Source organism: Meleagris gallopavo, chromosome 22 (assembly GCF_000146605.3).
Source record: "Meleagris gallopavo isolate NT-WF06-2002-E0010 breed Aviagen turkey brand Nicholas breeding stock chromosome 22, Turkey_5.1, whole genome shotgun sequence".
Classification (NCBI taxonomy): domain Eukaryota; kingdom Metazoa; phylum Chordata; class Aves; order Galliformes; family Phasianidae; genus Meleagris; species Meleagris gallopavo.
In genome coordinates this window covers 2,803,362-2,815,699 of record NC_015032.2, presented here as the reverse complement: position 1 = coordinate 2,815,699, position 12,338 = coordinate 2,803,362, and the positions used below count along the sequence as shown (strand labels likewise).

Here is a 12,338-nt window from a genome sequence, read left to right as displayed (position 1 = left end):
CCTGAGGCCACAGGGGGCGCTCGGGCTCGCCGTGGTTGCCACGGCAGCCGCCATGGCGGCGGGCCTTCCGGTGGGGCTCTCCTCTGGGCCCTGGGTCCGGGCTGGGTCTGGGTCCTCGGGGAGAAACAGCCTGGTGTGGGAGCAAGGCGCATGGCTGAGAGGTGGCTATGAGGGCGTAACAGCGGGAGAGTGACAAAAGTTTACTCTCAAGCTTCGGAAAGCCTCAGGAAGTCCTTAATTAGTGTCAGCGTTGCGAAATGGCGGAGGTCGGGGTTGGAGCGAGCAGCTGGGCTGCAGGATGTCTGTGATCCCAGCTGCTGCACGTCGCTAAGGCTGCTTCCATCTCCGTGACAAAGAGTTAGGATGACAGCTTTACTGCCGCCCAAAATGCCAAGGCAGAAAGCAGGCAGTAAAACTGACGCTTGTTTTCCACAGCGGCTCTAACGCTTGGAGCGTGTGAGTTGTGTTAGCAGTACCATCCCCTGTGTCAGCCTCACTCGTGAAGGTGTACAGGCTTCTTTCAGAAAGAGATCACGCCGTAAATCACTGAAATTGTGTTTCTTTCAGATCATACTGAGCCTTATTATTAACACATCGTCCCTTCTGGGTGCAGCAGCTGGATGCGTAAGAAGGCTTTTACCACATCCCTGATATTTCACTGTCTGTGCACGTGAATGTGTGCATAATAAAGGCGGAGTCCAAAATTCTGTGTTCCCAGTTGTCTTGGATAGATCACTTCGTAAGTGCATTACCAGCACAGGGATGAAGCTTGGCTAAATCCTGAGGCTTATAGTGTTTTTTTTACAGGAAATACCTGTCCAGTAGAGTTGTTGAGTGCAGTGAGATCTTCCACTGAATTGTGCAAAGAAAAGACAAAGAGTACAGATAGAAGGCTCTCTCCTTCTGCTGTCAGTGTAACAAGGTTTCTAAGTGCTCGTTTTGCCTCCCCACAAAAATACCCCTCTGATTCTGTGTAACATTATCTCAAAGCGTGCACTTTTAACAGGAGATAAGGATGAAGTCAGCCTGGTTGCTGTCAGCTATGGGAACGAGACAGGATATGGCAGGAGGTTATCCTCGTTTTACAAAAATACCCTGCTCTGGTGCATTAATCACTTCTGACAGCAGAATAAAGAATAAGAATTCCTTACATATGTTATATCTCATTAATACCTATATGTTTGTTGTTTGAAGTACCTAGAATTTTTTTTTCCCCTCCAAATTAGGTGGTATTTAAAAGTACTGTGTCAGATAGAGTCATTTGAAAGTACTTCTCTGCAGTTCTTTGTGCAGCTGAGCTAATAGGAGAATGTCACTCAAACTTGTGCGTTAGTGCTATTCTTGTTAATCTCAAGGGTCTCCCTTTCATGATAACAAAAATGCTGAACTTTCCCTGGTGCTCCTTGGAGTATTCAAGGGTTCCTGCTCTGCATGGGATGTGTTTTTGCAAGCAACAGATCCAGGTTATAATTAAATGATCCTTTGACTGGCCAGAATCTGTCAGGCAGTGTTTACCTAAGTGACCTGAAATTAGAATGTCTGGGTCAAATCATCTGTAAGATTTTAAAAGAGATGTATGTAATCTGTGTTTTTTGCAGTAGTGCTGCTTTGACCTGTATAGAGGTTTAAATGTCTTCCTGCACACTGGACTGCATAAACTTTGGAGTTTTGAGATATTGGTGTCAGCTTTCTAATAAAACCCATCTAATTATTGCACTTCTGTGAAATGTTTAGCTTTAAACAGTGCTCTGAACTGTGCTTTTAACTGTGATTGGATCTCCAGGGCATGAAGGGTTTCAGATTTTTTTTTATGGGGAACTATTTTTGCAGCTCTTTAGTTCAGACTTTGGGTTGAGCACAGATCTTAAACTGCACTTTCAAAGTAGCCGTCAAAGTCCCCCATCTCTGAGGAAGTCAGCGATTAGATAACAGTGCAGCACTGTCACGGCTGAAACCACTTGCAGTTAAGTTAGTCTTTACTTGGATAGAGTTAATAGTTCTACAAAGTCATTACATTCTAGCAGGGTAGAAAGTCGTCCCAAGTATAAATATCATTAAGTTTATGGAGCTCTGAGGCCACTTTCGATGGGGCATGTTTTTATCACACACCACTGATGCAGGTATGTATTCATCGCTAACACACAAAGGCCATCAAGTGCTACTTGCTGCAGTTGCCCCTGCAGTGGGAGACCAGCAAAGTCAACCTAGTCCACACTGTTGAGCTTTCAAATATGCAGGCTTCTTTTCTCCTCAGTCATCTGCTCACGATTTTATAGTTTTCATCTTCTCTTGACTGAATGCATTGTGACTGCATTAACACCTGCCTCTGCTCTTCTTAGACTATTTTCCTATCATGTCATGGACACATGAGTCATCTTATTTGTGATCCGCTGAGCTGAGTGAGAGTCATAGTAACGCTGTGTGCTTCAAGGCCATTAGTAACGCTGCTAAAACTTGCATAATATATTCTTCTGTGTCTAAATCCCTAAGAGATTGAATAACTGTTTTCTTTTTCACCCCAAGTGACTATGTGACTGTATGAGTCACTCCTGCTACGATAGAAGAATTGTAATCCTTGTGCCTTTCCAGTTTTCTTTGGCCAGAAATTTATTTTATAGGACACCTCCGTTCAATCTCTCTGTTCCAAGTCCTTATATGTCCCCAGAAATATTTTCACTGACTTCGGTTCTCTTCAGATCATGTGCTTTGGTTTGGAAACTGCTTTAAGTTATTGGTAAAACAGATGGAGAAATGTTCATCTTTATCCAGTGATATTACTGAGCTATTTCATTACTTATGGAAGCAGTAGTGAAACTTAAATATTTTGAGAAGCATTTAAATGACAGCAACAATAAAAAAAAGAAAGGTTATTGTAATTATTAAATATATATATATATATGCTGGAGGGAATATTTTGTACAAAAGATCTGCAGTGACAGCTGTGAATGAACCATGAGAAGGACTAGCAACAGATGGCTGGTAAAAAGGAGGACAAAGTGAAAGGTGTCCTTTTGTAATAAATGAACATGATATCCCTGCAAGCAGCATGGGATGTTGCCCTTTGGGGAACAGGATCTTGCACAGAAGGGCCATCGCAGCTCTTGCAAGCCCTCTGGGGCAGCTAGAGCCCTGCTCCGACTCTGCTGCTAGCAGCTGTCCCAGGAGGAGCCTAAGAGAGCAGCTGCTGGAGCTGGGCTGATGTCCCATCCCTGCAAGTGAAACTGTGTTAGCACAGAGCCAGGTGTCAGCTCCCTGCTCCTAGCAGGGCTGAGCTGGGCTTGGTTTTGCTGGTAGAGCACCTCGAACTGTGCAGGGCATCAGAGGTCCTGCTTTTAAGTAGCCATTTCAAAAGTGGATAGACACAAAACAAGTTGATCTCTTATTTGAGCACTGCACACGCAGGCTTACCAACATTGCCTGATTTATCACTTCAAATATTTTTTTTTTTAATTTTTCCTCTCCTGATGTATAATTTTCATTAGACCAAGACTTCCCTCTCTCTGTGACCCCATCTCCCGCACGAAGCCCACACTGAAGTCCAGCTGGGCAGCCCTATTGGGTCAGCGATCGCCGTGTCACAACATCCAGCGAAACACCAGGGGCAGGAAAAGTCAGGAATTTCTGGGTTTAATCCTGCCTATAGCAGCGATGAGCTGTGCAGCTTCAGGTGAGCTACAGGACCATTCGAGTCAGTATGTGAGAAAGAGGCAAATCCCAGCACCATGCCTGCTCATTTTCCCAGGGAGGGAACTCAGAGCCCAGATGAGCAGCTGCTGCTGGGACATTACTTGGGGCACAGCCTCACAGTGTGAGCAGCTGCGCAGTGGGGCTGGGAGCCAGCATGCAGAAGCATACAGCCTAACCAGGGCTGTCCTCAGCACGGTCTGAGCTGAGTTAGCCACCCGAGTGTTGCCTTTAAAGTCAGATGAGTGCCTGACCCAGTCTCTTCTCACAATAAAGAGCAGTGTGGGATCATGCCGGCCACAGACGTTTCTTTTAGCTGGTGTTTGCCTTCCTTTTCTCCTGTTTCCCACACCGGTGTTTCTGCTTTTCAAGATGAGGTTCTGAAACTAGCGAGATGTTGCTTTATCATCAATCTTTGACATCATGTGAATCCTCCCAGAATGCCAGCTGACATTTCAGAGGTTGCATTTTTGCACTTGAGCCAGGATGCAGTTAGCATGTAACAGTGGCTTCTTATGTTGTTGCATTTTTAATTTTTTTTTTTTAAGAAGAGAAAAAAGTTCCTTCCTCTTGAGTCTCCAGCAGAGACTGTTTCTCCTTGGGGAAGGAGTTCACATGATCATATAGATGCGTCAGATAAAATCCCTTCCCACGTTTGATATTTGCTAAGTTGAATGATTGTTATTCCAAGCCAATAGCTGGAATGGCTGTGATTTAACATCCAAAGCTTTTTTTTTTTTTCCTTTGGTTCACAAGCATTAAAGAAATGAAATGCAAAAATGAAATCCTTCAGCTTGGACTCATTAACCAAACACCACGCTATCTACGCAAATATTTCTCCCTATTTGTTTGTTTAAAGCTGGCCAAGAGTCAGGCTGTGAGTTCCAGAAATACTTTTCAAGATAACAGAAATGGGCATCCGAATCCAAAAGGAATTCTGTATTTAGAAATTCTGGAATACTACAGGCGGGGTGGCTCTGCTGTTAACTATTTTCTGGTTGCTCTGAATCTCCGTGGCTTTGGAAAGTGAGTCATGACATTCTTCATTATAGAAATGTTTTTCCCATTGTAGATGATTTTAAAAAATACATACCCCAGGGGAATCTAATAATACAATACCCATCTCTAGTCACATTGTTGCTTTCAATAGGGCTTTGCTTGAGAGAGACTAAATCAAGCCATTTCCCACGGGCAGCACAGGGCAAGAGCTGTCAAGGCTCAGCACTCCCAGAGCCCACGTGCACTCGGTGCAGAAGCAGCACCCAGCCTAATGCTTGGGACAGCAGGAACCGAGTGGTGCATGTTGGTTTATCAAGGCAGCCCTAAGACTGGCCTCCTGCTGCAGAGCATGCTTGGGAACACCAGGCCTTCGCTAGAAGTTCACATGAATTCAAGCTTACAGGGTGAGTTACTGCAGCATTCAGTGGACACAGAAAGCAAGAGCAAGGCACCTTGCAGGTCTTGGCTTCCACTGGCATTTCAGTGTCAGAATGGTGCTCCTCTAATATAAGTAGTAGCTCAGTTCCAAATTTACTGTTCTTGAGAGGTAATGAGAGATGATTTTTTTTTTTTTTTGGTCAGACTCTATGAATTGCTTAAAAGATTTGTTAATACAGCTCTATTTATTACCGTGTTTTTAGGAACTCATGCAAAGTCCTGTGCCTTGACAGCCAGCAATGCAGCTCTCACAGGTATCTCCACAGCTGTTTGTCCAAAGATGTATTTGGGATTAACTTCATGCAACAGCCATCAAAGCGAAACAGAACTGGATGTGCTGCTGTCAGTGTGGATGTGGAGTTCTCCGTGGTTGTGGTGAACTCTGCTCATTATCTGCAGGGACTGAAATTTGGTTTGTTTTTTATGCTTAGGAGCCAGAGAAAGCTAAGGTATTGCTTAACTGAAGAGCCATTGTTTACTGTTAATAAAATTGACACGTTCCGTATGGCACAGACATGCTATCACATCTTGGCATCAGTAACAGGAGGAATTATTCTGCCTGGCTTGCAGTCTTTTCTTCATTGTAAAAAGACAGTAATTAGCCAGCTTGGAACTAAATGAACCCAACTGAAAAAGCTGATTGATGAGAAATGACTCCTGACTGCTTCCCAAACATATCTGGTTTGGATGCCATCACTGGCAGCGCTGATGCCAGCACCAGGTCGTGGCTCCTGCTGGGCAGTATCCAAAGCCAGTAGTCAGTGTTCAATGGTTTGGTCTCTGGTGGAGTCCCAGCTTGAAGGAGTGATGAACGAACAGCGATAAGCACACTGTAAACCCTGCCAAAATGACCCATTTACATGACAAAGTTGGTATGTTGTAAATTATGATAAATCTAGAGCACGCAAGCCACTCCACATTAATTCTTGGGGTAAAGATCATGCAGTGGCTTACTTCAAATTAGGAGTTACTTTGCATGAGGTTCCTCCATACAGTGTGGCTATCAGTCAGTGTGTGATAACTCCCTTTACAGCCCCAATACACCAAATTTTCCACATGTGCATGTCTTTGGGCCAGGCTGTCATCATGCAGCAAGCTGTCATTCCCAGGGCCAGAAAGATGACAAATATGTTCCTCCAGCTTTTCCATATCAAGTTCATGAAGTCTCTCATTTTGTATTTTAAATTTATCTAGTAAACCGCAAATTGTTGGTTCTGTTGTTTTGTTGTTGTTGTTTTGTCTCTTTCTGCAAATGAAGCATGGGATCTGTTATTCCATTTATCCTTTTTCTCAGCACTGCACAATTTTTCATTACCCAGTGAGGGAACAGTTTGCAAACTTGCTTGTGGCCTTCTGCATCCAGATCAGGAGCAGTGCGTGCAGAGCTGCTGCAGAGCTGAGGATGAACTTCCCATGGTGATGAAGAGGCACGAAGGAATGTTTCTAAGTGCCCAGCTGCCTGCATTCTTGTTCAGCACATTCCTTAAAGACTGCTGAGATGTAATTGTATTAGTAATGATATGTTACAGTGCCTCGAGACCTGGATAAATAACTAATGAGGCATCTTAGTCAAAATAAAAAAGATTTTCCCTCCTGGTTCCTCTGTTTGAACACTCATTTCTGCAGGAAGGCATGCAGTGCCACTGGAAAGCACACACCTCCTGTCCAAACACCACGATGCCTGCAGGTTGCCATAGCAATGAGGAGAGCTGAGGCCATTTGGGGCTGTAATTCTGCAACGCACGCAGCAGTGAGGTGCCACATCCCCGTGCTCAGCACTGGTCAGGCTCCAGCAGCCACATCCAGCCTGGGAAGGGTGTTTCACAGACACTGAGCCTGTTGTGCAGGCTGAATCCCTGAATGTGCCTTCACAGCATGGCCAAATAGTTCCCAGATAACACCATGGCTGTCACACCTGTGGTTGCAACATACCTGGTCACAAACGGATATATGGTTTGAGTGTACGGCTTGAGAAAGTTGGTGTCTATTTAAACACCATTGCTAGACTGTGCTTGCAATGGACAGTCTAAATAAAGATACTCAATGCTTTATCAGGCCAAGTTTTACAAAGCAGAAAACCACTACTTGAGAGTTGGCACGAAAGGAAATGATTGAATCCCCAGAAGCGAGTGACAGCTGGGAACTGCATGAAAACAGCAAACGCTCTGCCCAGAAAGTTCTAGTCCTGCATAAAAGTGAAAACTTCACCCCACTGGAAAAAAAAAACAAACCAAACAGCCCAACTCTGGGAGAGGGAAAGGATCTGAAACAGATACAGCAAATATACCCAGAGCTGATGGTAAGGAACTAGAAGATGCATTTTCTCCTAAAAGTGCAGCATCCTTGTAAGACTTGAAGAAATACCTGTGCATTATACTTAGCTACAACATTAAGACAATAACAATGATTAGAATTTTTCCTATCTCTCTTCATACCACGTGTTTAAAAGATGACATAGCACAGACAGAATATTTTGTTCCCTGTCCAGAACACGGAGCCTTCTTGGAGCAAATCGCAGGGACACTGTGCCTCCTGCTCCCAGCCCTGGCGGCCTCCAAAGGAGCTAATCCCACCCTGCCCGAGGGCAGGGGATGGTCAGGACATGGGAATGGCTTTGCTGAGCTCACCCTGCCAGCTGCACCAGCTGCTGCTCAACAAAAAGGCATCCAGCCCCTGCACCCCTTCTCCATTTGACAGAATGCAGGGACCTGCACCAGGAGAGCAGCTGAAGCTTTTCCTGCCCTGAGGTGTGGTGTGGGTGCACAGGGCAAAGCCTGAGGTCAGCAGCCCTTTGCCTCACAACGGGACCAGCCAGCACCCCGTTCTGAGCCCTGCAACAAAACCACGTGCAAGCACAAGTAAGGATCAAAACATTTACAGGCCTTCTGCACATCTGCAGCAGGAATCTTTGTCTGGCTGCCTAACACCATGAAACGATGTGATGGTTGGGCACCTTTAACAAATCTTCTTCAGAGCTGGCAGAGATGACTTCTCACCTCTTAGCACACCCCTTTCTCCAGAAGTTAGAAGTGCAGGTGCCAACCCAGCCTGCTGCCTGTGCCCATGCAGCTGTCCCATGCAGCAGGAACGGAGGGACAAAAGGAAGGAACGCCTCTGAGGGACACCTGCTTCCCATGCAGTAACACCTGGGCAGTTGTATCTGCTCATCCCATCGGTTGTTTTTATCCTTTCTGTGTATCCACGCTCTCTGGGCAAGCAGAATGAGCCCTATTTAATACTTGCATGTTTCCCTCTCCTTTCACTGCGATCCACTCCAGTCACAAACAAGAAGGCTTTGGCCAGGGGTATGACTTTCTGGTGAAGCATGTGCTGGATGCATGACCTTTGTGGGTTTATACTGAAGAAGCTTCTGGATTCTTTTAGACAAACAAATCCCTTAGCAAGCAGGATTTATGCTTGTTTTATAGTTTGCTACAGCTGCCATGGTTTCTCCTGCTAGCAGCAGGTAAAGTGCTTCTTCTATAGAGCGTATGGGGGAGACTGCAATGGGCTGGGGGAGCCTCGTGGGTAAAACGTGGTATGGGATGGTGCTATCATTGCATAGTCTGACTTTGAGACCTACTTGTATTTGTTGCTGCTGTAAGGAGGTTACCATCCAGTGACTTATTTTGCAAGAGCGTTTGGTTGGAAGGAATTCTGCAGAAATGAGTGGTTCAAGGCTCTCGGCCAAGATTTGCTTTCTGCAAAGGCTTTTAAACAAACTTTGGAGACCAGGGAAAAAAAGAAGAAAAAAAAAGTAAAAAAAAAAAGTTTTTTTTCACTTTCCAAACAGAATGCATTCCCTAGGGGGAAAAAAAAGTCATCTGGGGCTGCAGGTCCAATCTGTGATCCCATTGGGGTGAGCCCTCAGAGAAGCCTGGCTCAGCGGGCAGAGATAACATTTTGCAGTGGCTGGGAAGGGCTGAGAGCAGCTCATGAAGTGAAATTGCCCAGAAGCACTGCACAGCCTCTCACTTTGCACTGCAAAGCTTTATCATCTCTGCACAGATTACTGGAGCCAAAAATAGCTGCAGCTCAAAGAAAACAGTTTTTGAGCACGCTTTGCCCTGCTGGCACGGCAGCCCCCCATCCAGCCACGCTGCCCAGCACCAGCCTGGGCTCCAGGTCCTGGGGGAGCTGCGCTAATGAGCTTGGCCTCGTTAAGGTTTTTCTGAGTCCCACTTCTTGATGACGAACCTTTCTGGGTTAACAACTTCTGTAACAACAAAATTGGTCTGAACGTGGATAACTCATTGAGACACAGCAACACCCGGTCGCCTTAATCTACTGCAAAGTGTCCTTCCTGTGGCAGTGAAAAGAGAGCTTGGCACTGATTCTGCTTCACCTGCTGGTGTCTCTTCTTCTCATGACTCTAAGTGCAAGATGTAACTGGATGGCTTGAAACATCTGCACTTGCCTGAGAGAGCCCAGCAGACCGTTGGAATATGCCTTGCATTTTTCAGTCCAAGGTTTATTTAAAGCCTTTGTTTTTGGGGGTGGAAGTCTTGAAAAAATCAGCGCACATTTTTTCCATGTCTAACTTGTGCCATTCCCCATTTCCTGGCGATCTCGATGACATCAAGTAACACGGACAGCTCAGCACCTGGGAAACACCATGGAAAGCTGTGCTTGCACAAGGAGGCTCAGCCATGCAGGAGGAGGGCTGCAGCAGCACTGCCTTAGGAGGGACACGGGGCTCAGGCTGCGAAATGGTCAGGTGAGAAGCAGGTCAGAGCCTCCTGCTGCAGTGACAGCTTGGTGCTTGGGTTGGAGCTCCCTGGGCAGACCTTTGTGTTGATGGCTTTCCTCACTGGGACATGCAGAGCGTGACCAGCACCACATTGCTGTTCTGGGGATTGTTTTTTTTCTATGTAAGAATCCTCAGGGATACTCTCAGTTCATCCTGGGTCATGCCCAAGGGATTTCTCTTTGTCCAACTCCTGGGAGCTGTCCCACGGACAATTGCTTGCAGAGCAGTGGATAGGTACCCACATGGCATCACAGTCCCACCCCTTCTTAGTGCCATCTCCATCCCACCCCAATGCAGAGCCTCAAAGAGCCAAAAATATAAAATTACTGCAATCCTGTGCAGACCACCAGCACCAGTACAACAGAGCAAAGCCAAACAACCCCCTGTGCAAAGGCAATGCCATTAATGCCAGCCCAGGACCATGCAGAGTTGCTACATCCAGCACAGCATACAGCAGCTGGATGTAGCAAGAAGCTCCGCCAAGATGAGCAGGTAAATCAGCTGGAGTAAAAGCCATAGGAAAGTACAGAAAGCCACAAAAGGCTGGCTGAGGCTTTAGGTGGGTCTGCTCAACTCTATAGTATAGTCTGCCATCCAAAGTGGGCCATGCCAGGCACCTCTTACTGCAGTGAGCATCCCAGGTGTCTGATGCCAAAGCCTCTGGTATCTCGTACAAAGGACAAGAGATGGGAAACCTTCAGACAAGAGCTGGAGTAGATTTCCAGATAAAAATGACAACTCTCATTTAAAAAGAGCCCGAACGAATACATCAAAAACAATGTATCTTTATTCTAATATTTCCTATATATATATATTTATATTTCCTAAATATATCCTAATATTTATCCTAATATCCTAAGATTTCAGGCAAACTGCAAAATTGTTGGTGTCTCATGGTCTATTTTTCCCCTATGGAAAAAAAAAAGATATGCTCTGTAGAAAACACAGTTTAATCCCCAAATGCATTTTTCTGCTTCCAGTGGAAAACATTCAAAAACATTCAAAACATTCAGACATTGTGGGGGTGGTCCCAGAGGAGGAGAGGCCAGGCAGTGGGGGGGAAGGGAGTGGAGAGGAAGGGGCTCCTGATGAGTGCTCTGAGATTATGTCCAGGGCCAGGCACGGGGCTGGGAGGTTTGAATACGACAAATAGTAGATATCTCATCTATAATGTCCACATACTGCTCTCCTGAATTTCCAAAGTGCTTTGCTGTTAGCTGCATACTGCATGCATGGCAATGCAACCACCAAGAAAAGGCAGCCTGCACCATTGCTGGCGTGGTGGCGTTTGTATTTCACAAGATCTGGCCTCTAGAGCCTGTGATCCAAGTGTCATCCTTCTGGATCTCATTCAGGTATGAGCTGGACGGAGCACAGAACTCGTCAGCTCCTCTGAGGCAGCTGAGCTGTCCCCGAGGCTGCAGCCACCCCATCTTTTGTGTCTGGAGAGGACCAGCAGCAAGATCCCAGCCATCACCATCGAGTGAGTAATAATGCATGACCCAAAGGGGCTGCAGAGAGATTAGTTTCCGTCAAATGATACTCCCCTAGAAATCAAACCGGCTTCCTGGTGCTGACTGTGAAATAAAATAGAGCAGAATCGAGAGGTGGAGCTATGGGTCAGCGCGGCTGCACGGACTGCGAGGGGATTTTGCCTCGTTGAGATCCTTTCCTTTTCGTCAGTGCCTCCTTGGAGCCGTCAGGGCGTTTCCTGCACAGCTGACTGCTTTTGTTGGTATTTTTATCTCTTCCTGCACGCGATGGCAGGGTGTGGGTATGTGCCACCAGCGGCAGCTTGCAGGCACGCGGCACCGGGCCAAGAGGAGAGGGCTGATGGCAGACAGCAGCAGAAGGGCTCCTGAAGGAGCTGCCTGGTGCCCTGCAAGGTGTCAGGCTGTGTGCTCACCCTACAGTCAGACCTCCCCTGGCTCCAGCCAAGTTTATGCATACTTCTCCCATGTACAAGGCTCATAGCATCCTTACAGCAAAAAAAAAAAAAATCCTTCATTCTGCTGGCAAAGCAATTAGTCCTAACGAGCCCTGGTTCCAGGTTGGGCCAGCAAAGCAGGAGAAAGCATCTGCCCCACTTGAGTGCTTGCAGCTGTCCACTATCAGGAGGGCTGTGCTGGAAGAGGACAGAGGACACGGCACTGCCGTCAGCTGTGCCTAAGTCTGTCACCTGCTGCCATCTCCCAGGCAGCTGGGACACAGAGAGGCGACACCGCTCAAGGAGACACTCCTGGACAGAACTTCCTCTCCCCCTTGCTGAGAGCCCTGCCAGCAGGGTGGGCACAGAGGCAGCTGCTTGGCACGCCGGGCTGCCCTGCCCCAAACACCTTCCTCTTACATTAAGGTACCGTCACCAGCTCTGAATTTCACCCGGCACGGGGCACGCTTTTCAAGTGCAAAAAGCACGCCAGAAAGACGCGTACACAGCTCCCTGCGAGACGGTTCGCGTGCGGTGGAG

The 12,338-nt window shown here is 46.7% G+C and overlaps 1 long non-coding RNA gene across 1 annotated transcript; it reads left to right on the top strand.

Moving 5' to 3' along the window:
* The first annotated feature begins 4,447 nt into the window (after nucleotides 1-4,447).
* On the top strand, nucleotides 4,448-6,718 carry LOC109370731. Its single transcript, XR_004161838.1, has 3 exons — nucleotides 4,448-5,087; nucleotides 5,325-5,375; nucleotides 6,416-6,718. It is a non-coding gene; the product is annotated as an uncharacterized LOC109370731 (long non-coding RNA).
* Nucleotides 6,719-12,338: the final 5,620 nt, after the last annotated feature.